Source organism: Phalangium opilio, unplaced genomic scaffold, assembly GCF_054372755.1.
Source record: "Phalangium opilio isolate 3A_F unplaced genomic scaffold, DU_Popi_V2 ptg000017l_1, whole genome shotgun sequence".
NCBI classification, from domain to species: Eukaryota; Metazoa; Arthropoda; class Arachnida; order Opiliones; family Phalangiidae; genus Phalangium; species Phalangium opilio.
Window position 1 is genome coordinate 13,807,205 of NW_028324151.1, and position 25,761 is coordinate 13,832,965.

Sequence of the window (25,761 nt, forward strand, 5' to 3'; positions counted from 1 at the left end):
CATCTGAGACCCCACAACACCTCTCCCGGGTGGGCTCGAACCACCAACCTTTCGGTTAACAGCTGAACGCGCTAACCATTGCGCCACGGAAGCCCAAAAATTAAATGTTCGTCAGGTATTGTGGAAAAACTCTGACTTTTTACGTTACATTACGATCCCATAACACCGCTCCCGGGTGGGCTCTAACCACCAACCTATTGGCTAACAGCCGAACGCGCTAACCATTGAGCCACGGAAGCTCAGAAATTAAATGTTTGTCACGTATTGTTGAAAAGTTTTGACTTTTTACGCTACATCTGAGACCCCACAACACCTCTCCCGGGTGGGCTCGAACCACCAACCTTTCGGTTAACAGCTGAACGCGCTAACCATTGCGCCAAGGAAGCCCAAAAAATAAATGGTCGTCAGGTATTGTGGAAAAACTATTCTTTTTACGTAACCTTTGAGACTACACAACACCGCTCCCGGGTGGGCTCGAACAGCCAACCTTTCGGTTAACAGCCGAACACGCTAACCATTGCGCCACGGAAGCCCAAAAATTAAATGGTCGTCAGGTATTGTGGAAAAACTCTGACTTTTTACGTTACATTTGAGATCCCATAACATCGCTCCCGGGTGGGCTCGAACCACCAACCTATTGGTTAACAGCCGAACGCGCTAACCATTGAGCCACGGAAGCTCAGAAATTAAATGTTTGTCACGTGTTGTGGAAAAGTTTTGACTTTTTACGCTACATCTGAGACCCCACAACACCTCTCCCGGGTGGGCTCGAACCACCAACCTTTCGTTTAACAGCCGAACAAGCTAACCATTGCGCCAAGGAAGCCCAAAAAATAAATGGTCGTCAGGTATTGTGGAAAAACTATTCTTTTTACGTAACCTTTGAGGCTACACAACACCGCTCCCGGGTGGGTTCGAACCACCAACCTTTCGGTTAACAGCCGAACGCGCTAACCATTGCGCCACGGAAGCCCAAAAATTAAATGGTCGTCAGGTATTGTGGAAAAACTCTGACTTTTTACGTTACATTGAGATCCCATAACACCGCTCCCGGGTGGGCGCTAACCACCAACCTATTGGTTAACAGCCGAACGCGCTAACCATTGAGCCACGGAAGCTCAGAAATTAAATGTTGGTCACGTATTGTTGAAAAGTTTTGACTTTTTACGCTACATCTGAGACCCCATAACACCTCTCCCGGGTGGGCTCGAACCACCAACCTTTCGGTTAACAGCCGAACAAGCTAACCATTGTGCCAAGGAAGCCCAAAAAATAAATGGTCGTCAGGTATTGTGGAAAAACTATTCTTTTTACGTAACCTTTGAGACTACACAACACCGCTCCCGGGTGGGCTCGAACCACCAACCTTACGGTTAACAGCCGAACGCGCTAACCATTGCGCCACGGAAGCTCAAAAATTAAATGGTCGTCAGGTATTGTGGAAAAACTATTCTTTTTACGTAACCTTTGAGACTACACAACACCTCTCCCGGGTGGGCTCGAACAACCAACCTATTGGTTAACAGCCGAACGCGCTAACCATTGAGCCACGGAAGCTCTGAAATTAAATGGTTGTCAGGTATTGTGGAAAAGTTTTGACTTTTCACGCTACATCTGAGACCCCACAACACCTCTCCCGGGTGGGCTCGAACCACCAACCTTTCGGTTAACAGCTGAACGCGCTAACCATTGCGCCACGGAAGCCCAAAAATTAAATGTTCGTCAGGTATTGTGGAAAAACTATTCTTTTTACGTCACCTTTGACACGACACAACACCGCTCCCGGGTGGGCTCGAACCACCAACCTTTCGGTTAACAGCCGAACGCGCTAACCATTGCGCCACGGAAGCCCAAAAATTAAATGGTCGTCAGGTATTGTGGAAAAACTCTGACTTTTTACGTTACATTTGAGATCCCATAACACCGCTCCCGGGTGGGCTCGACCAACCAACCTATTGGTTAACAGACGAACGCGCTAACCATTGAGCCACGGAAGCTCAGAAATTAAATGGTTGTCAGGTATTCTGGAAAAGTTTTGACTTTTCACGCTACATCTGAGACCCCACAACACCTCTCCCGGGTGGGCTCGAACCACCAACCTTTCGGTTAACAGCTGAACGCGCTAACCATTGCGCCACGGAAGCCCGAAAATTAAATGTTCGTCAGGTATTGTGGAAAAACTCTGACTTTTTACGTTACATTACGATCCCATAACACCGCTCCCGGCTGGGCTCTAACCACCAACCTATTGGCTAACAGCCGAACGCGCTAACCATTGAGCCACGGAAGCTCAGAAATTAAATGTTTGTAACGTATTGTTGAAAAGTTTTGACTTTTTACGCTACATCTGAGACCCCACAACACCTCTCCCGGGTGGGCTCGAACCACCAACCTTTCGGTTAACAGCTGAACGCGCTAACCATTGCGCCAAGGAAGCCCAAAAAATAAATGGTCGTCAGGTATTGTGGAAAAACTATTCTTTTTACGTAACCTTTGAGACTACACAACACCGCTCCCGGGTGGGCTCGAACCACCAACCTTTCGGTTAACAGCCGAACGCGCTAACCATTGCGCCACGGAAGCCCAAAAATTAAATGGTTGTCAGGTATTGTGGAAAAACTCTGACTTTTTACGTTACATTGAGATCCCATAACACCGCTCCCGGGTGGGCTCTAACCACCAACCTATTGGTTAACAGCCGAACGCGCTAACCATTGAGCCACGGAAGCTCAGAAATTAAATGTTTGTCACGTATTGTTGAAAAGTTTTGACTTTTTACGCTACATCTGAGACCCCACAACACCTCTCCCGGGTGGGCTCGAACCACCAACCTTTCGTTTAACAGCCGAACAAGCTAACCATTGCGCCAAGGAAGCCCAAAAAATAAATGGTCGTCAGGTATTGTGGAAAAACTATTCTTTTTACGTAACCTTTGAGGCTACACAACACCGCTCCCGGGTGGGTTCGAACCACCAACCTTTCGGTTAACAGCCGAACGCGCTAACCATTGCGCCACGGAAGCCCAAAAATTAAATGGTCGTCAGGTATTGTGGAAAAACTCTGACTTTTTACGTTACATTGAGATCCCATAACACCGCTCCCGGGTGGGCTCTAACCACCAACCTATTGGTTAACAGCCGAACGCGCTAACCATTGAGCCACGGAAGCTCAGAAATTAAATGTTTGTCACGTATTGTTGAAAAGTTTTGACTTTTTACGCTACATCTGAGACCCCATAACACCTCTCCCGGGTGGGCTCGAACCACCAACCTTTCGGTTAACAACCGAACAAGCTAACCATTGTGCCAAGGAAGCCCAAAAAATAAATGGTCGTCAGGTATTGTGGAAAAACTATTCTTTTTACGTAACCTTTGAGACTACACAACACCGCTCCCGGGTGGGCTCGAACCACCAACCTTACGGTTAACAGCCGAACGCGCTAACCATTGCGCCACGGAAGCCCAAAAATTAAATGGTCGTCAGGTATTGTGGAAAAACTATTCTTTTTACGTAACCTTTGAGACTACACAACACCTCTCCCGGGTGGGCTCGAACAACCAACCTATTGGTTAACAGCCGAACGCGCTAACCATTGAGCCACGGAAGCTATGAAATTAAATGGTTGTCAGGTACTGTGGAAAAGTTTTGAATTTTCACGCTACATCTGAGACCCCACAACACCTCTCCCGGGTGGGCTCGAACCACCAACCTTTCGGTTAACAGCTGAACGCGCTAACCATTGCGCCACGGAAGCCCAAAAATTAAATGTTCGTCAGGTATTGTGGAAAAACTCTGACTTTTTACGTTACATTACGATCCCATAACACCGCTCCCGGGTGGGCTCTAACCACCAACCTATTGGCTAACAGCCGAACGCGCTAACCATTGAGCCACGGAAGCTCAGAAATTAAATGTTTGTCACGTATTGTTGAAAAGTTTTGACTTTTTACGCTACATCTGAGACCCCATAACACCTCTCCCGGGAGGGCTCGAACCACCAACCTTTCGGTTAACAGCCGAACAAACTAACCATTGCGCCAAGGAAGCCCAAAAAATAAATGGTCGTCAGGTATTGTGGAAAAACTATTCTTTTTACGTCACCTTTGACACTACACAACACCGCTCCCGGGTGGGCTCGAACCACCAACCTTTCGGTTAACAGCCGAACGCGCTAACCATTGCGCCACGGAAGCCCAAAAATTAAATGGTCGTCAGGTATTGTGGAAAAACTCTGACTTTTTACGTTACATTTGAGATCCCATAACACCGCTCCCGGGTGGGCTCGACCAACCAACCTATTGGTTAACAGACGAACGCGCTAACCATTGAGCCACGGAAGCTCAGAAATTAAATGGTTGTCAGGTATTGTGGAAAAGCTTTGACTTTTCACGCTACATCTGAGACCCCACAACACCTCTCCCGGGTGGGCTCGAACCACCAACCTTTCGGTTAACAGCTGAACGCGCTAACCATTGCGCCACGGAAGCACGAAAATTAAATGTTCGTCAGGTATTGTGGAAAAATTCTGACTTTTTACGTTACATTTGAGATCCCATAACATCGCTCCCGGGTGGGCTCGAACCACCAACCTATTGGTTAACAGCCGAAAGCACTAACCGTTGAGCCACGGAAGCTCAGAAATTAAATGTTTGTCACGTATTGTGGAAAAGATTTGTCTTTTTACGCTACATCTGAGACCCCACAACACCTCTCCCGGGTGGGCTCGAACCACCAACCTTTCGTTTAACAGCCGAACAAGCTAACCATTGCGCCAAGGAAGCCCAAAAAATATATGGTCGTCAGGTATTGTGGAAAAACTATTCTTTTTACGTAACCTTTGAGGCCTCACAACACCGCTCCCGGGTGGGTTCGAACCACCAACCTTTCGGTTAACAGCCGAGCGCGCTAACCATTGCGCCACGGAAGCCCAAAAACTAAATGGTCGTCAGGTATTGTGGAAAAACTCTGACTTTTTACGTTACATTGAGATCCCATAACACCGCTCCCGGGTGGGCTCTAACCACCAACCTATTGGTTAACAGCCGAACGCGCTAACCATTGAGCCACGGAAGCTCAGAAATTAAATGTTTGTCACGTATTGTTGAAAAGTTTTGACTTTTTACGCTACATCTGAGACCCCATAACACCTCTCCCGGGTGGGCTCGAACCACCAACCTTTCGGTTAACAGCCGAACAAGGTAACCATTGTGCCAAGGAAGCCCAAAAAATAAATGGTCGTCAGGTATTGTGGAAAAACTATTCTTTTTAAGTAACCTTTGAGACTACACAACACCGCTCCCGGGTGGGCTCGAACCACCAACCTTACGGTTAACAGCCGAACGCGCTAGCCATTGCGCCACGGAAGCCCAAAAATTAAATGGTCGTCAGGTATTGTGGAAAAACTATTCTTTTTACGTAACCTTTGAGACTACACAACACCTCTCCCGGGTGGGCTCGAACAACCAACCTATTGGTTAACAGCCGAACGCGCTAACCATTGAGCCACGGAAGCTATGAAATTAAATGGTTGTCAGGTACTGTGGAAAAGTTTTGAATTTTCACGCTACATCTGAGACCCCACAACACCTCTCCCGGGTGGGCTCGAACCACCAACCTTTCGGTTAACAGCTGAACGCGCTAACCATTGCGCCACGGAAGCCCAAAAATTAAATGTTCGTCAGGTATTGTGGAAAAACTCTGACTTTTTACGTTACATTACGATCCCATAACACCGCTCCCGGGTGGGCTCTAACCACCAACCTATTGGCTAACAGCCGAACGCGCTAACCATTGAGCCACGGAAGCTCAGAAATTAAATGTTTGTCACGTATTGTTGAAAAGTTTTGACTTTTTACGCTACATCTGAGACCCCATAACACCTCTCCCGGGAGGGCTCGAACCACCAACCTTTCGGTTAACAGCCGAACAAACTAACCATTGCGCCAAGGAAGCCCAAAAAATAAATGGTCGTCAGGTATTGTGGAAAAACTATTCTTTTTACGTCACCTTTGACACTACACAACACCGCTCCCGGGTGGGCTCGAACCACCAACCTTTCGGTTAACAGCCGAACGCGCTAACCATTGCGCCACGGAAGCCCAAAAATTAAATGGTCGTCAGGTATTGTGGAAAAACTCTGACTTTTTACGTTACATTTGAGATCCCATAACACCGCTCCCGGGTGGGCTTGACCAACCAACCTATTGGTTAACAGACGAACGCGCTAACCATTGAGCCACGGAAGCTCAGAAATTAAATGGTTGTCAGGTATTGTGGAAAAGCTTTGACTTTTCACGCTACATCTGAGACCCCACAACACCTCTCCCGGGTGGGCTCGAACCACCAACCTTTCGGTTAACAGCTGAACGCGCTAACCATTGCGCCACGGAAGCACGAAAATTAAATGTTCGTCAGGTATTGTGGAAAAATTCTGACTTTTTACGTTACATTTGAGATCCCATAACATCGCTCCCGGGTGGGCTCGAACCACCAACCTATTGGTTAACAGCCGAAAGCACTAACCGTTGAGCCACGGAAGCTCAGAAATTAAATGTTTGTCACGTATTGTGGAAAAGATTTGTCTTTTTACGCTACATCTGAGACCCCACAACACCTCTCCCGGGTGGGCTCGAACCACCAACCTTTCGTTTAACAGCCGAACAAGCTAACCATTGCGCCAAGGAAGCCCAAAAAATATATGGTCGTCAGGTATTGTGGAAAAACTATTCTTTTTACGTAACCTTTGAGGCCTCACAACACCGCTCCCGGGTGGGTTCGAACCACCAACCTTTCGGTTAACAGCCGAGCGCGCTAACCATTGCGCCACGGAAGCCCAAAAACTAAATGGTCGTCAGGTATTGTGGAAAAACTCTGACTTTTTACGTTACATTGAGATCCCATAACACCGCTCCCGGGTGGGCTCTAACCACCAACCTATTGGTTAACAGCCGAACGCGCTAACCATTGAGCCACGGAAGCTCAGAAATTAAATGTTTGTCACGTATTGTTGAAAAGTTTTGACTTTTTACGCTACATCTGAGACCCGATAACACCTCTCCCGGGTGGGCTCGAACCACCAACCTTTCGGTTAACAGCCGAACAAGGTAACCATTGTGCCAAGGAAGCCCAAAAAATAAATGGTCGTCAGGTATTGTGGAAAAACTATTCTTTTTACGTAACCTTTGAGACTACACAACACCACTCCCGGGTGGGCTCGAACCACCAACCTTACGGTTAACAGCCGAACGCGCTAACCATTGCGCCACGGAAGCCCAAAAATTAAATGGTCGTCAGGTATTGTGGAAAAACTATTCTTTTTACGTAACTTTTGAGACTACACATTACCTCTCCCGGGTGGGCTCGAACAACCAACCTATTGGTTAACAGCCGAACGCGCTAACCATTGAGCCACGGAAGCTCAGAAATTAAATGTTTGTCACGTATTGTTGAAAAGTTTTGACTTTTTACGCTACATCTGAGACCCCATAACACCTCTCCCGGGAGGGCTCGAACCACCAACCTTTCGGTTAACAGCCGAACAAACTAACCATTGCGCCAAGGAACCCCAAAAAATAAATGGTCGTCAGGTATTGTGGAAAAACTATTCTTTTTACGTAACCTTTGAGACTACACAACACAGCTCCCGGGTAGGCTCGAACCACCAATCTTTCGGTTAACAGCCGAACGCGCTAACCATTGCGCCACGGAAGCCCAAAAATTAAATGGTCGTCAGGTATTGTGGAAAAACTCTGACTTTTTACGTTACATTTGAGATCCCATAACACCGCTCCCGGGTGGGCTCGAACAACCAACCTATTGGTTAAACGCCGAACGCGCTAACCATTGAGCCACGGAAGCTCAGAAATTAAATGGTTGTCAGGTATTGTGGAAAAGTTTTGACTTTTCACGCTACATCTGAGACCCCACAACACTTCTCCCGGGTGGGCTCGAACCACCAACCTTTCGGTTAACAGCTGAACGCGCTAACCATTGCGCCACGGAAGCCCGAAAATTAAATGTTCGTCAGGTATTGTGGAAAAACTCTGACTTTTTACGTTACATTTGAGATCCCATAACATCGCTCCCGGGTGGGCTCGAACCACCAACCTATTGGTTAACAGCCGAACGCGCTAACCATTGAGCCACGGAAGCTCAGAAATTAAATGTTTGTCACGTATTGTGGAAAGGTTTTGACTTTTTACGCTACATCTGAGACCCCACAACACCTCTCCCGGGTGGGCTCGAACCACCAACCTTTCGTTTAACAGCCGAACAAGCTAACCATTGCGCCAAGGAAGCCCAAAAAATAAATGGTCGTCAGGTATTGTGGAAAAACTATTCTTTTTACGTAACCTTTGAGGCTACACAACACCGCTCCCGGGTGGGCTCGAACCACCAACCTTTCGGTTAACAGCCGAACGCGCTAACCATTGCGCCACGGAAGCCCAAAAATTAAATGGTCGTCAGGTATTGTGGAAAAACTCTGACTTTTTACGTTACATTGAGATCCCATAACACCGCTCCCGGGTGGGCTCTAACCACCAACCTTTTGGTTAACAGCCGAACGCGCTAACCTTTGAGCCACGGAAGCTCAGAAATTAAATGTTTGTCACGTATTGTTGAAAAGTTTTGACTTTTTACGCTACATCTGAGACCCCATAACACCTCTCCCGGGTGGGCTCGAAATACCAACCTTTCGGTTAACAGCCGAACAAGCTAACCATTGTGCCAAGGAAGCCCAAAAAATAAATGGTCGTCAGGTAATGTGGAAAAACTATTCTTTTTACGTAACCTTTGAGACTACACGACACCGCTCCCGGGTGGGCTCGAACCACCAACCTTTCGGTTAACAGCCGAACGCGCTAACGATTGCGCCACGGAAGCCCAAAAATTAAATGGTCGTCAGGTATTGTGGAAAAACTATTCTTTTTATGTAACCTTTGAGACTACACAACACCTCTCCCGGGTGGGCTCGAACCACCAACCTTTCGGTTAACAGCTGAACGCGCTAACCATTGCGCCACGGAAGCCCAATAATTAAATGTTCGTCAGGTATTGTGGAAAAACTCTGACTTTTTACGTTACATTTGAGATCCCATAACACCGCTCCCGGGTGGGCTCGAACAACCAACCTATTGGTTAACAGCCGAACGCGCTAACCACTGAGCCACGGAAGCTCAGAAATCAAATGGTTGTCAGGTATTGTGGAAAAGTTTTGACTTTTCACGCTACATCTGAGACCCCACAACACCTCTCCCGGGTGGGCTCGAACCACCAACCTTTCGGTTAACAGCTGAACGCGCTAACCATTGCGCCACGGAAGCCCAAAAATTAAATGTTCGTCAGGAATTGTGGAAAAACTCTGACTTTTTACGTTACATTTGAGATCCCATAACATCGCTCCCGGGTGGGCTCGAACCACCATCCTATTGGTTAACAGCCGAACGCGCTAACCATTGAGCCACGGAAGTTCAGAAATTAAATGTTTGTCACGTATTGTGGAAAAGTTTTGACTTTTTACGCTACATCTGAGACCCCACAACACCTCTCCCGGGTGGGCTCGAACCACCAACCTTTCGTTTAACAGCCGAACAAGCTAACTATTGCGCCAAGGAAGCCCAAAAAATAAATGGTCGTCAGGTATTGTGGAAAAACTATTCTTTTTACGTAACCTTTGAGGCTACACAACACCGCTCCCGGGTGGGCTCGAACCACCAACCTTTCGGTTAACAGCCAAACGCGCTAACCATTGCGCCACGGAAACCCAAAAATTAAATGGTCGTCAGGTATTGTGGAAAAACTCTGACTTTTTAAGTTACATTGAGATCCCATAACACCGCTCCCGGGTGGGCTCTAACCACCAACCTATTGGTTAACAGCCGAACGCGCTAACCATTGAGCCACGGAAGCTCAGAAATTAAATGTTTGTCACGTATTGTTGAAAAGTTTTGACTTTTTACGCTACATCTGAGACCCCATAACACCTCTCCCGGGTGGGCTCGAACCACCAACCTTTCGGTTAACAGCCGAACAAGCTAACCATTGTGCCAAGGAAGCCCAAAAAATAAATGGTCGTCAGGTATTGTGGAAAAACTATTCTTTTTACGTAACCTTTGAGACTACACAACACCGCTCCCGGGTGGGCTCGAACCACCAACCTTTCGGTTAACAGCTGAACGCGCTAACCATTGCGCCACGGAAGCCCAAAAATTAAATGTTCGTCAGGTATTGTGGAAAAACTCTGACATTTTACGTTACATTGAGATCCCATAACACCGCTCCCGGGTGGGCTCTAACCACCAACCTATTGGTTAACAGCCGAACGCGCTTACCATTGCGCAACGGAAGCCCAAAAATTAAATAATCGTCAGGTATTGTGGAAAAACTTTGGCTTTTTACGTTACATTTGAGACTTCACAACACCGCTCCCGGGTGGGCTCGAACCACCAACCTATTGGTTAACAGCCGAACGCGCTAACCATTGAGCCACGGAAGTCCAAAAATTAAATAATCGTCAGGTATTGTGGAAAAACTTTGGCTTTTTACGTTACATTTGAGATCCCATAACACCGCTCCCGGGTGGGCTCGAACCACCAACCTATTGGTTAACAGCCGAACGCGATAACCATTGAGCCACCGGAGCTAAGAAATTAAATGGTTGTCAGGTATTGTGTAAAAGTTATGACTTTTCACGCTACATCTGAGACCCCACAACACCTCTCCCGGGTGGGCTCGAACCACCAACCTTTCGGTTAACAGCCGAACAAGCTAACCATTGCGCCAAGGAAGCCCAAAAAATAAATGGTCGTCAGGTATTGTGGAAAAACTATTCTTTTTACGTAACCTTTGAGGCTACACAACACCGCTCCCGGGTGGGCTCGAACCACCAACCTTTCGGTTAACAGCCGAACGCGCTAACCATTGCGCCACGGAAGCCCAAAAATTAAATGGTCGTCAGGTATTGTGGAAAAACTCTGACTTTTTACGTTACATTGAGATCCCATAACACCGCTCCCGGGTGGGCTCTAACCACCAACCTACTGGTTAACAGCCGAACGCGCTAACCATTGAGCCACGGAAGCTCAGAAATTAAATGTTTGTCACGTATTGTTGAAAAGTTTTGACTTTTTACGCTACATCTGAGACCCCATAACACCTCTCCCGGGTGGGCTCGAACCACCAACCTTTCGGTTAACAGCCAAACAAGCTAACCATTGTGCCAAGGAAGCCCAAAAAATAAATGGTCGTCAGGTATTGTGGAAAAACTATTCTTTTTACGTAACCTTTGAGACTACACAACACCGCTCCCGGGTGGGCTCGAACCACCAACCTTTCGGTTAACAGCCGAACGCGCTAACCATTGCGCCACGGAAGCCCAAAAATTAAATGGTCGTCAGGTATTGTGGAAAAACTATTCTTTTTACGTAACCTTTGAGACTACACAACACCTCTCCCGGGTGGGCTCGAACCACCAACCTTTCGGTTAACAGCCGAACGCGCTAACCATTGCGCCACGGAATCCCAAAAATTAAATGGTCGTCAGGTATTGTGGAAAAACTATTCTTTTTACGTAACCTTCGAGACTACACAACACCGCTCCCGGGTGGGCTCGAACCACCAACCTTTCGGTTAACAGCCGAACGCGCTAACCATTGCGCCACGGAAGCCCAAAAATTAAATGGTCGTCAGGTATTGTGGAAAAACTATTCTTTTTACGTAACCTTTGAGACTACACAACACCTCTCCCGGGTGGGCTCGAACCACCAACCTTTCGGTTAACAGCCGAACGCGCTAACCATTGAGCCACGGAAGCTCAGAAATTAAATGGTTGTCAGGTATTGTGGAAAAGTTTTGACTTTTCACGCTACATCTGAGACCCCACAATACCTCTCCCGGGTGGGCTCGATTAACCAACCTATTGCTTAACAGCCGAACGCGCTAACCACTGAGCCACGGAAGCTCAGAAATTAAATGGTTGTCAGGTATTGTGGAAAAGTTTTGACTTTTCACGCTACATCTGAGACTACACAACACCGCTCCCGGGTGGGCTCGAACCACCAACCTTTCAATTAACAGCCGAACGCGCTAACCATTGCGCCACGGAAGCCCAAAAATTAAATGGTCGGCAGGTATTGTGGAAAAACTATTCTTTTTACGTAACCTTTGAGACTACACAACACCGCTCCCGGGTGGGCTCGAACCACCAACCTTTCGGTTAACAGCCGAACGCGCTAACCATTGCGCCACGGAAGCCCAAAAATTAAATGGTCGTCAGGTATTGTGGAAAAACTATTCTTTTTACGTAACCTTTGAGACTACACAACACCTCTCCCGGGTGGGCTCGAACCACCAACCTTTCGGTTAACAGCCGAACGCGCTAACCATTGCGCCACGGAAGCCCAAAAATTAAATGGTCGTCAGGTATTGTGGAAAAACTATTCTTTTTACGTAACCTTCGAGACTACACAACACCGCTCCCGGGTGGGCTCGAACCACCAACCTTTCGGTTAACAGCCGAACGCGCTAACCATTGCGCCACGGAAGCCCAAAAATTAAATGGTCGTCAGGTATTGTGGAAAAACTATTCTTTTTACGTAACCTTTGAGACTACACAACACCTCTCCCGGGTGGGCTCGAACCACCAACCTTTCGGTTAACAGCCGAACGCGCTAACCATTGAGCCACGGAAGCTCAGAAATTAAATGGTTGTCAGGTATTGTGGAAAAGTTTTGACTTTTCACGCTACATCTGAGACCCCACAACACCTCTCCCGGGTGGGCTCGATTAACCAACCTATTGCTTAACAGCCGAACGCGCTAACCACTGAGCCACGGAAGCTCAGAAATTAAATGGTTGTCAGGTATTGTGGAAAAGTTTTGACTTTTCACGCTACATCTGAGACTACACAACACCGCTCCCGGGTGGGCTCGAACCACCAACCTTTCAATTAACAGCCGAACGCGCTAACCATTGCGCCACGGAAGCCCAAAAATTAAATGGTCGGCAGGTATTGTGGAAAAACTCTGACTTTTTACGTTACATTTGAGATCCCATAACACCGCTCCCGGGTGGGCTCGAGCAACCAACCTATTGGTTAACAGCCGAACGCGCTAACCACTGAGCCACGGAAGCTCAGAAATTAAATGGTTGTCAGGTATTGTGGAAAAGTTTTGACTTTTCACGCTACATCTGAGACCCCACAACACCTCTCCCGGGTGGGCTCGAACCATCAACCTTTCGGTTTACAGCTGAACGCGCTAGCCATTGCGCCACGGAAGCCCAAAAATTAAATGTTCGTCAGGTATTGTAGAAAAACTCTGACTTTTAACGTTACATTTGAGATCCCATAACATCGCTCCCGGGTGTGCTCGAACCACCAACCTATTGGTTAACAGCCGAACGCGCTAACCATTGAGCCACGGAAGTTCAGAAATTAAATGTTTGTCACGTATTGTTGAAAAGTTTTGACTTTTTACGCTACATCTGAGACCCCATAACACCTCTCCCGGGTGGGCTCGAACCACCAACCTTTCGGTTAACAGCCGAACAAGCTAACCATTGTGCCAAGGAAGCCCAAAAAATAAATGGTCGTCAGGTATTGTGGAAAAACTATTCTTTTTACGTAACCTTTGAGACTACACAACACCGCTCCCGGGTGGGCTCGAACCACCAACCTTTCGGTTAACAGCCGAACGCGCTAACGATTGCGCCACGGAAGCCCAAAAATTAAATGGTCGTCAGGTATTGTGGAAAAACTATTCTTTTTACGTAACCTTTGAGACTACACAACACCTCTCCCTTGTGGGCTCGAACCACCAACCTTTCGGTTAACAGCTGAACGCGCTAACCATTGCGCCACTGAAGCCCAATAATTAAATGTTCGTCAGGTATTGTGGAAAAACTCTGACTTTTTACGTTACATTTGAGATCCCATAACATCGCTCCCGGGTGGGCTCGAACCACCAACCTTTCGGTTAACAGCCAAACGCGCTAACCATTGCGCCACGGAAACCCAAAAATTAAATGGTCGTCAGGTATTGTGGAAAAACTCTGACTTTTTAAGTTACATTGAGATCCCATAACACCGCTCCCGGGTGGGCTCTAACCACCAACCTATTGGTTAACAGCCGAACGCGCTAACCATTGAGCCACGGAAGCTCAGAAATTAAATGTTTGTCACGTATTGTTGAAAAGTTTTGACTTTTTACGCTACATCTGAGACCCCATAACACCTCTCCCGGGTGGGCTCGAACCACCAACCTTTCGGTTAACAGCCGAACAAGCTAACCATTGTGCCAAGGAAGCCCAAAAAATAAATGGTCGTCAGGTATTGTGGAAAAACTATTCTTTTTACGTAACCTTTGAGACTACACAACACCGCTCCCGGGTGGGCTCGAACCACCAACCTTTCGGTTAACAGCCGAACGCGCTAACGATTGCGCCACGGAAGCCCAAAAATTAAATGGTCGTCAGGTATTGTGGAAAAACTATTCTTTTTACGTAACCTTTGAGACTACACAACACCTCTCCCGGGTGGGCTCGAACCACCAACCTTTCGGTTAACAGCTGAACGCGCTAACCATTGCGCCACGGAAGCCCAATAATTAAATGTTCGTCAGGTATTGTGGAAAAACTCTGACTTTTTACGTTACATTTGAGATCCCATAACATCGCTCCCGGGTGGGCTCGAACCACCATCCTATTGGTTAACAGCCGAACGCGCTAACCATTGAGCCACGGAAGTTCAGAAATTAAATGTTTGTCACGTATTGTGGAAAAGTTTTGACTTTTTACGCTACATCTGAGACCCCACAACACCTCTCCCGGGTGGGCTCGAACCACCAACCTTTCGTTTAACAGCCGAACAAGCTAACTATTGCGCCAAGGAAGCCCAAAAAATAAATGGTCGTCAGGTATTGTGGAAAAACTATTCTTTTTACGTAACCTTTGAGGCTACACAACACCGCTCCCGGGTGGGCTCGAACCACCAACCTTTCGGTTAACAGCCGAACGCGCTAACCATTGCGCCACGGAAACCCAAAAATTAAATGGTCGTCAGGTATTGTGGAAAAACTCTGACTTTTTAAGTTACATTGAGACCCCATAACACCTCTCCCGGGTGGGCTCGAACCACCAACCTTTCGGTTAACAGCCGAACAAGCTAACCATTGTGCCAAGGAAGCCCAAAAAATAAATGGTCGTCAGGTATTGTGGAAAAACTATTCTTTTTACGTAACCTTTGAGACTACACAACACCGCTCCCGGGTGGGCTCGAACCACCAACCTTTCGGTTAACAGCCGAACGCGCTAACGATTGCGCCACGGAAGCCCAAAAATTAAATGGTCGTCAGGTATTGTGGAAAAACTATACTTTTTACGTAACCTTTTAGACTACACAACACCTCTCCCGGGTGGGCTCGAACCACCAACCTTTCGATTAACAGCTGAACGCGCTAACCATTGCGCCACGGAAGCCCAAAAATTAAATGTTCGTCAGGTATTGTGGAAAAACTCTGACTTTTTACGTTACATTGAGATCCCATAACACTGCTCCCGGGTGGGCTCTAACCACCAACCTATTGGTTAACAGCCGAACGCGCTTACCATTGCGCAACGGAAGCCCAAAAATTAAATAATCGTCAGGTATTGTGGAAAAACTTTGGCTTTTTACGTTACATTTGAGACTTCACAACACCGCTCCCGGGTGGGCTCGAACCACCAACCTATTGGTTAACAGCCGAACGCGCTAACCATTGAGCCACGGAAGTCCAAAAATTAAATAATCGTCAGGTATTGTGGAAAAACTTTGGCTTTTTACGTTACATTTAAGATCCCATAACACCGCTCCCGGGTGGGCTCGAACCACCAACCTATTGGTTAACAGCCGAACGCGATAACCATTGAGCCACCGGAGCTAAGAAATTAAATGGTTGTCAGGTATTGTGTAAAAGTTATGACTTTTCACGCTACATCTGAGACCCCACAACACCTCTCCCGGGTGGGCTCGAAACACCAACCTTTCGGTTAACAGCCGAACAAGCTAACCATTGCGCCAAGGAAGCCCAAAAAATAAATGGTCGTCAGGTATAAAGTCATAACTTTTCCACAATACGTGACAACCATTTAATTTCTGAGCTCCCGTGGCTCAATGGTTGTCGCGTTCGGCTGTTAACCAATAGGTTGGTGGTTCGAGCCCACCCGGGAGAGGTGTTGTGGGGTCTCAGATGTAGCGTGAAAAGTCATAACTTTTCGACAATACCTGACAACCATTTAATTTCTGAGCTTCCGTGGCTCAATGGTTAGCGCGTTCGGCTGTTAACCAATAATTTCGTTGTTCGATCCCACCTGGGAGCGGTGTTATGGGATCTCAAATGTAACGTAAAAAGTCAGTTTTTCCACAATACCTGACGAACATTTAATTTTTGGGCTTCCGTGGCGCAATGGTTAGCGCGTTCAGCTGTTTAACCGAAAGTTTGTTGGTTCGAGCCCACCCGGGAGAGATGTTGTGGGGTCTCAGATGTAGCGTGAAAAGTCATAACTTTTCCACAATACGTAACAACCATTTAATTTCTGAGCTCCCGTGGCTCAATGGTTAGCGCGTTCAGCTGTTTAACCGAAAGGTTGTTGGTTCGAGCCCACCCGGGAGAGATGTTGTGGGGTCTCAGATGTAGCGTGAAAAGTCATAACTTTTCCACAATACGTGACAACCATTTAATTTCAGAGCTCCCGTGGCTCAATGGTTAGCGCGTTCAGCTGTTTAACCGAAAGTTTGTTGGTTCGAGCCCACCCGGGAGAGATGTTGTGGGGTCTCAGATGTAGCGTGAAAAGTCATAACTTTTCCAAAATACGTGACAACCATTTAATTTCTGAGCTCCCGTGGCTCAATGGTTAGCGCGTTCAGCTGTTTAACCGAAAGGTTGTTGGTTCGAGCCCACCCGGGAGAGGTGACGTGGAGTCTCAGATGTAGCGTAAAAAGTCAAAACTTTTCCACAATACGTGACAACCACTTAATTTCTGAGCTTCCGTGGCTCAATGGTTAGCGCGTTCGGCTGTTAACCAATAGGTTGGTGGTTCGAGCCCACCCGGGAGTTGTGTTATGGGATCTCCAATGTAACGTAAAAAGTCAGAGTTTTTCCACAATACCTGACGAACATTTGATTTTTGGGCTTCCGTGGCGCAATGGTTAGCGCATTCAGCTGTTAACCGAAAGGTTGTTGGTTCGAGCCCACCAGGGAGAGGTGTTGTGGGGTCTCAGATGTAGCGTGAAAAGTCATAACTTTTCCACAATACGTGACAACCATTTCATTTCTGAGCTCCCGTGGCTCAATGGTTAGCGCGTTCGGCTGTTAACCAATAGGTTGGTGGTTCGAGCCCACCCGGGAGCGGTGTTATGGGATCTCAAATGTAACGTAAAAAGTCAGAGTTTTTCCACATTACCTGACGAACATTTAATTTTTGAGCTTCCGTGGCGCAATGGTTAGCGCGTTCAGCTGTTAACCGAAAGGTTGGTGGTTCGAGCCCTCCCGGGAGAGGTGTTGTGGGGTCTCAGATGTAGCGTGAAAAGTCATAACTTTTCCACAATGCGTGACAACCATTTAATTTCTGAGCTCCCGTGGCTCAATGGTTGTCGCGTTCGGCTGTTAACCAATAGGTTGGTGGTTCGAGCCCACCCGGGAGAGATGTTGTGGGGTCTCAGATGTAGCGTGAAAAGTCATAACGTTTCCACAATACGTGACAACCATTTAATTTCAGAGCTCCCGTGGCTCAATGGTTAGCGCGTTCAGCTGTTTAACCGAAAGTTTGTTGGTTCGAGCCCACCCGGGAGAGATGTTGTGGGGTCTCAGATGTAGCGTGAAAAGTCATAACTTTTCCAAAATACGTGACAACCATTTAATTTCTGAGCTCCCGTGGCTCAATGGTTAGCGCGTTCAGCTGTTTAACCGAAAGGTTGTTGGTTCGAGCCCACCCGGGAGAGGTGACGTGGAGTCTCAGATGTAGCGTAAAAAGTCAAAACTTTTCCACAATACGTGACAAGCACTTAATTTCTGAGCTTCCGTGGCTCAATGGTTAGCGCGTTCGGCTGTTAACCAATAGGTTGGTGGTTCGAGCCCACCCGGGAGTTGTGTTATGGGATCTCCAATGTAACGTAAAAAGTCAGAGTTTTTCCACAATAACTGACGAACATTTGATTTTTGGGCTTCCGTGGCGCAATGGTTAGCGCATTCAGCTGTTAACCGAAAGGTTGTTGGTTCGAGCCCACCAGGGAGAGGTGTTGTGGGGTCTCAGATGTAGCGTGAAAAGTCATAACTTTTCCACAATACGTGACAACCATTTCATTTCTGAGCTCCCGTGGCTCAATGGTTAGCGCGTTCGGCTGTTAACCAATAGGTTGGTGGTTCGAGCCCACCCGGGAGCGGTGTTATGGGATCTCAAATGTAACGTAGAAAGTCAGAGTTTTTCCACATTACCTGACGAACATTTAATTTTTGAGCTTCCGTGGCGCAATGGTTAGCGCGTTCAGCTGTTAACCGAAAGGTTGGTGGTTCGAGCCCTCCCGGGAGAGGTGTTGTGGGGTCTCAGATGTAGCGTGAAAAGTCATAACTTTTCCACAATGCGTGACAACCATTTAATTTCTGAGCTCCCGTGGCTCAATGGTTGTCGCGTTCGGCTGTTAACCAATAGGTTGGTGGTTCGAGCCCACCCGGGAGAGATGTTGTGGGGTCTCAGATGTAGCGTGAAAAGTCATAACTTTTCCACAATACGTGACAACCATTTAATTTCAGAGCTCCCGTGGCTCAATGGTTAGCGCGTTCAGCTGTTTAACCGAAAGTTTGTTGGTTCGAGCCCACCCGGGAGAGATGTTGTGGGGTCTCAGATGTAGCGTGAAAAGTCATAACTTTTCCAAAATACGTGACAACCATTTAATTTCTGAGCTCCCGTGGCTCAATGGTTAGCGCATTCAGCTGTTAACCGAAAGGTTGTTGGTTCGAGCCCACCAGGGAGAGGTGTTGTGGGGTCTCAGATGTAGCGTGAAAAGTCATAACTTTTCCACAATACGTGACAACCATTTCATTTCTGAGCTCCCGTGGCTCAATGGTTAGCGCGTTCGGCTGTTAACCAATAGGTTGGTGGTTCGAGCCCACCCGGGAGCGGTGTTATGGGATCTCAAATGTAACGTAAAAAGTCAGAGTTTTTCCACATTACCTGACGAACATTTAATTTTTGAGCTTCCGTGGCGCAATGGTTAGCGCGTTCAGCTGTTAACCGAAAGGTTGGTGGTTCGAGCCCTCCCGGGAGAGGTGTTGTGGGGTCTCAGATGTAGCGTGAAAAGTCATAACTTTTCCACAATGCGTGACAACCATTTAATTTCTGAGCTCCCGTGGCTCAATGGTTGTCGCGTTCGGCTGTTAACCAATAGGTTGGTGGTTCGAGCCCACCCGGGAGAGGTGTTGTGGGGTCTCAGATGTAGCGTGAAAAGTCATAACTTTTCCACAATACCTGACAACCATTTAATTTCTGAGCTTCCATGGCTCAATGGTTAGCGCGTTCGGCTGTTAACCAATAGGTTGGTGGTTCGAGCCCACCCGGGAGCGGTGTTTTGGGATCTCAAATGTAACGTAAAAAGTCAGAGTTTTTCCACAATACCTGACGAACATTTAATTTTTGGGCTTCCGTGGCGCAATGGTTAGCGCGTTCGGCTGTTAACCAATAGGTTGGTGGTTCGAGCCCACCCGGGAGAGGTGTTGTGGGGTCTCAGATGTAGCGTGAAAAGTCATAACTTTTCCACAATACCTGACAACCATTTAATTTCTGAGATTCCATGGCTCAATGGTTAGCGCGTTCGGCTGTTAACCAATAGGTTGGTGGTTCGAGCCCACCCGGGAGCGGTGTTTTGGGATCTCAAATGTAACGTAAAAAGTCAGAGTTTTTCCACAATACCTGACGAACATTTAATTTTTGGGCTTCCATGGCTCAATGGTTAGCGCGTTCGGCTGTTAACCAATAGGTTTGTTGTTCGAGCCCACCCGGGAGCGGTTTTTGGGATCTCAAATGTAACGTAAAAAGTCAGAGTTTTTCCACAATACCTGACGAACATTTAATTTTTGGGCTTCCGTCGCGCAATGGTTATCGCGTTCAGTTGTTAACCCAAAGGTTGGTGGTTCTAGCCCACCTGGGAGAGGTGTTGTGGGGTCTCAGATGTAGCGTGAAAAGTCATAACTTTTCCACAATACGTGACAACCATTTAATTTCTGAGCTTCCGTGGCTCAATGGTTAGCGCGTTCGGCTGTTAACCGAAAGGTTGGTGGTTCGAGCCCACCCGGGAGCGGTGTTGTGTAGTCTCAAATGAAACGTAAAAAGAAAAGTTTTTCCACAATACCTGACGACCATTTATTTTTTGGGCTTCCTTGGCGCAATGGTTAGCTCGTTCGGCTGTTAACCGAAAGGTTGGTGGTTCGAGCCCACCCGGGAGAAGTGTTGTGGGGTCTCAGATGTAGCGTAAAAAGTCAAAACTTTTCCACAACACGTGACAAACATTTAATTTCTGAGCTTCCGTGGCTCAATGGTTAGCGCTTTCGGCTGTTAACCAATAGGTTGGTGGTTCGAACCCACCCGGGAGCGGTGTTATGGGATCTCAAATGTAACGTAAAAAGTCAGAGTTTTTCCACAATACCTGACGAACATTTAATTTTTGGGCTTCCGTGGCGCAATGGTTATCGCGTTCGGCTGTTAACCAATAGGTTGCTGGTTCGAGCCCACCCGGGAGAGGTGTTGTGAAGTCTCAAATGTAACGTAAAAAGCCAAAGTTTTTCCACAATACCTGACGACCATTTAATTTTTGGGCTTCCGTGGCGCAATGGTAAGCGCGTTCGGCTGTTAACCAATAGGTTGGTGGTTCGAGCCCACCCGGGAGTGGTGTTATGGGATCTCAAATGTAACGTAAAAAGTCAGAGTTTTTCCACAATACCTGAAGAACATTTAATTTTTGGGCTTCCGTGGCGCAATGGTTAGCGCGTTCAGCTGTTAACCGAAAGGTTGGTGGTTCGAGCCCTCCCGGGAGAGGTGTTGTGGGGTCTCAGTTGTAGCGTGAAAATTCATAACTTTTCCACAATACCTGACAACCATTTAATTTCTGAGCTTCCGTGGCTCAATGGTTAGCGCGTTCGGCTGTTATCCAATAGGTTGATTGTTCGAGCCCAACCGGGAGCGGTGTTATGGGATCTCAAATGTAACGTAAAAAGTTAGAGTTTTTCCACAATACCTGAAGAACATTTAATTTTTGGGCTTCCGTGGCGCAATGGTTAGTGCGTTCAGCTGTTAACCGAAAGGGTGTTGGTTCGAGCCCACCCGGGAGAGGTGTTGTGGGGTCTCAGATGTAGCGTGAAAAGTCATAACTTTTCCACAATGCGTGACAACCATTTAATTTCTGAGCTCCCGTGGCTCAATGGTTGTCGCTTTCGGCTGTTAACCAATAGGTTGGTGGTTCGAGCCCACCCGGGAGAGGTGTTGTGGGGTCTCAGATGTAGCGTGAAAAGTCATAACTTTTCCACAATACCTGACAACCATTTAATTTCTGAGCTTCCGTGGCTCAATGGTTAGCGCGTTCGGCTGTTAACCAATAGGTTGATTGTTCGAGCCCAACCGGGAGCGGTGTTATGGGATCTCAAATGTAACGTGAAAAGTCATAACTTTTCCACAATACCTGACGAAAATTTAATTTTTGGGCTACCGTGGCGCAATGGTTAGCGCGTTCGGCTGTTAACCGAAAGGTTGCTGGTTCGAGCCCACCCGGGAGAGGTGTTGTGGGGTCTCAGATGTAGCGTAAAAAGTCAAAAACTTTCCACAATACGTGACAAACATTTAATTTCTGAGCTTCCGTGGCTCAATGGTTAGTGCTTTCGGCTGTCAACCAATAGGTTGGTGGTTCGAACCCACCCGGGAGCGGTGTTATGGGATCTAAAATGTAACGTAAAAAGTCAGAGTTTTTCCACAATACCTTACGAACATTTAATTTTTGGGCTTCCGTGGCGCAATGGTTATCGCGTTCGGCTGTTAACCAATAGGTTGCTGGTTCGAGCCCACCCGGGAGCGGGGTTGTGAAGTCTCAAATGTAGCGTGAAAAGTCATAACTTTTTCACAATACCTGACAACCATGTCATTTCTGAGCTGCCGTGGATCAATGGTTTGCGCGTTCGGCTGTTAACCAAAAGGTTGGTGGTTCGAGCCCACCCGGGAGCGGTGTTTTGGGATCTCAAATGTAACGTAAAAAGTCAGAGTTTTTCCACAATACCTGACGAACATTTAATTTTTGGGCTTCCGTCGCGCAATGGTTATCGCGTTCGGCTGTTAACCGAAAGGTTGGTGGTTCGAGCCCACCCGGGAGAGGTGTTGTGGGGTCTCAGATGTAGCGTGAAAAGTCATAACTTTTCCACAATACCTGACAACCATTTAATTTCTGAGATTCCATGGCTCAATGGTTAGCGCGTTCGGCTGTTAACCAATAGGTTTGTTGTTCGAGCCCACCCGGGAGCGGTGTTATGGGATCTCAAATGTAACGTAAAAAGTCAGAGTTTTTCCACAATACCTGACGAACATTTAATTTTTGGGCTTCCGTGGCGCAATGGTTAGCGCGTTCAGTTCTTAACCCAAAGGTTGGTGGTTCTAGCCCACCTGGGAGAGGTGTTGTGGGGTCTCAGATGTAGCGTGAAAAGTCATAACTTTTCCACAATACGTGACAACCATTTAATTTCTGAGCTTCCGTGGCTCAATGGTTAGCGCTTTCGGCTGTTAACCAATAGGTTGGTGGTTCGAACCCACCCGGGAGCGGTGTTATGGGATCTCAAATGTAACGTAAAAAGTCAGAGTTTTTCCACAATACCTGACGAACATTTAATTTTTAGGCTTCCGTGGCGCAATGGTTATCGCGTTCGGCTGTTAACCAATAGGTTGCTGGTTCGAGCCCACCCGGGAGAGGTGTTGTGAAGTCTCAAATGTAACGTAAAAAGCCAAAGTTTTTCCACAATACCTGACGACCATTTAATTTTTGGGCTTCCGTGGCGCAATGGTAAGCGCGTTCGGCTGTTAACCAATAGGTTGGTGGTACGAGCCCACCCGGGAGTGGTGTTATGGGATCTCAAATGTAACGTAAAAAGTCAGAGTTTTTCCACAATACCTGAAGAACATTTAATTTTTGGGCTTCCGTGGCGCAATGGTTAGCGCGTTCAGCTGTTAACCGAAAGGTTGGTGGTTCGAGCCCTCCCGGGAGAGGTGTTGTGGGGTCTCAGTTGTAGCGTGAAAATTCATAACTTTTCCACAATACCTGACAACCATTTAATTTCTGAGCTTCCGTGGCTCAATGGTTAGCGCGTTCGGCTGTTAACCAATAGGTTGATTGTTCGAGCCCAACCGGGAGCGGTGTTATGGGATCTCAAATGTAACGTAAAAAGTCAGAGTTTTTCCACAATACCTGACGAACATTTAATTTTAGGGCTTCCGTGGCGCAATGGTTAGTGCGTTCAGCTGTTAACCGAAAGGTTGTTGGTTCGAGCCCACCCGGGAGAGGTGTTGTGGGGTCTCAGATGTAGCGTGAAAAGTCATAACTTTTCCACAATGCGTGACAACCATTTAATTTCTGAGCTCCCGTGGCTCAATGGTTGTCGCTTTCGGCTGTTAACCAATAGGTTGGTGGTTCGAGCCCACCCGGGAGAGGTGTTGTGGGGTCTCAGATGTAGCGTGAAAAGTCATAACTTTTCCACAATACCTGACAACCATTTAATTTCTGAGCTTCCGTGGCTCAATGGTTAGCGCGTTCGGCTGTTAACCAATAGGTCGATTGTTCGAGCCCAACCGGGAGCGGTGTTATGGGATCTCAAATGTAACGTGAAAAGTCATAACTTTTCCACAATACCTGACGAAAATTTAATTTTTGGGCTACCGTGGCGCAATGGTTAGCGCGTTCGGCTGTTAACCGAAAGGTTGCTGGTTCGAGCCCACCCGGGAGAGGTTTTGTGGGGTCTCAGATGTAGCGTAAAAAGTCAAAACTTTTCCACAATACGTGACAAACATTTAATTTCTGAGCTTCCGTGGCTCAATGGTTAGCGCTTTCGGCTGTTAACCAATAGGTTGGTGGTTCGAACCCACCCGGGAGCGGTGTTATGGGATCTCAAATGTAACGTAAAAAGTCTGAGTTTTTCCACAATACCTTACGAACATTTAATTTTTGGGCTTCCGTGGCGCAATGGTTATCGCGTTCGGCTGTTAACCAATAGATTGCTGGTTCGAGCCCACCCGGGAGCGGTGTTGTGAAGTCTCAAATGTAACGTAAAAAGCCAAAGTTTTTCCACAATACCTGACGACCATTTAATTTTTGGGCTTCCGTGGCGCAATGGTAAGCGCGTTCGGCTGTTAACCAATAGGTTGGAGGATCGAGCCCAGCCGGGAGAGGTGTAGTGGGGTCTCTGATGTAGCGTGAAAAGTCATAACTTTTTCACAATACCTGACAACCATTTAATTTCTGAGCTGCCGTGGCTCAATGGTTTGCGCGTTCGGCTGTTAACCAATAGGTTGCTGGTTCGAGCCCACCCGGGAGCGGTGTTGTGTAGTCTCAAATGAAACGTAAAAAGAAAAGTTTTTCCACAATACCTGACGACCACTTATTTTTTGGGCTTCCTTGACGCAATGGTTAGCGCGTTCGGCTGTTAACCGAAAGGTTGGTGGTTCGAGCCCACCCGGGAGCGTTGTTGTGTAGTCTCAAATGAAACGTAAAAAGAAAAGTTTTTCCACAATACCCGACGAACATTTTTCTTGGGCTTCCTTGGCGCAATGGTTAGCGCGTTCGGCTGTTAACCGAAAGGTTGGTGGTTCGAGCCCACCCGGGAGCGGTGTTGTGTAGTCTCAAATGAAACGTAAAAAGAAAAGTTTTTCCACAATACCTGACGACCATTTTTTTTTGGGCTTCCTTGGCGCAATGGTTTGCGCGTTCGGCTGTTAACCAAAAGGTTGGTGGTTCGAGCCCACCCGGGAGAGGTGTTGTGGGGTCTCAGATGTAGCGTAAAATGTCAAAACGTTTCCACAATACGTGACAAACATTTAATTTCTGAGCTTCCGTGGCTCAATGGTTAGCGCTTTCGGCTGTTAACCAATAGGTTGGTGGTTCGAACCCACCCGGGAGCGGCGTTATGGGATCTCAAATGTAACGTAAAAAGTCAGAGTTTTTCCACAATACCTGACGAACATTTAATTTCTGAGCTTCCGTGGCTCAATGGTTAGCGCTTTCGGCTGTTAACCAATAGGTTGCTGGTTCGAGCCCACCCGGGAGCGGTGTTGTGAAGTCTCAAATGTAACGTAAAAAGCCAAAGTTTTTCCACAATACCTGACGAACATTTAATTTTTGGGCTTCCTTTTCTTAATGGTTAGCGCGTTCAGCTGTTAACCGAAAGGTTGTTGGTTCGAGCCCACCCGGGAGAGATGTTGTGGGGTCTCAGATGTAGCGTGAAAAGTCATAACTTTTCCACAATACCTGACAACCATTTAATTTCTGAGCTTCCGTGGCTCAATGGTTAGCGCGTTCGGCTGTTAACCAATAGGTTGGTGGTTCGAGCCCACCCGTTAGCGGTGTTATGGGATCTGAAATGTAATGTAAAAAGTCAGAGTTTTTCCACAATACCTGACGAACATTTAATTTTTGGGCTTCCGTGGCGCCACGGAAGCTCAGAAATTAAATGGTTGTCACGTATTGTGGAAAAGTTTTGACTTTTTACGCTA

The 25,761-nt window shown here is 47.2% G+C and overlaps 4 non-coding genes across 4 annotated transcripts; 1 reads left to right on the top strand and 3 right to left on the bottom strand.

Moving 5' to 3' along the window:
* Positions 1-899: 899 nt before the first annotated feature.
* On the bottom strand, positions 900-972 carry TRNAN-GUU (transfer RNA asparagine (anticodon GUU)). The gene has a single exon. It is a non-coding gene; the product is annotated as a tRNA-Asn (tRNA).
* Positions 973-2,949: 1,977 nt separating this feature from the next.
* Positions 2,950-3,022, bottom strand: TRNAN-GUU (transfer RNA asparagine (anticodon GUU)). Its single transcript has one exon. It is a non-coding gene; the product is annotated as a tRNA-Asn (tRNA).
* Positions 3,023-13,205: 10,183 nt separating this feature from the next.
* TRNAY-GUA (transfer RNA tyrosine (anticodon GUA)) lies at positions 13,206-13,278 on the bottom strand. The gene has a single exon. It is a non-coding gene; the product is annotated as a tRNA-Tyr (tRNA).
* Positions 13,279-21,869: 8,591 nt separating this feature from the next.
* TRNAD-GUC (transfer RNA aspartic acid (anticodon GUC)) lies at positions 21,870-21,942 on the top strand. The gene has a single exon. It is a non-coding gene; the product is annotated as a tRNA-Asp (tRNA).
* Positions 21,943-25,761: the final 3,819 nt, after the last annotated feature.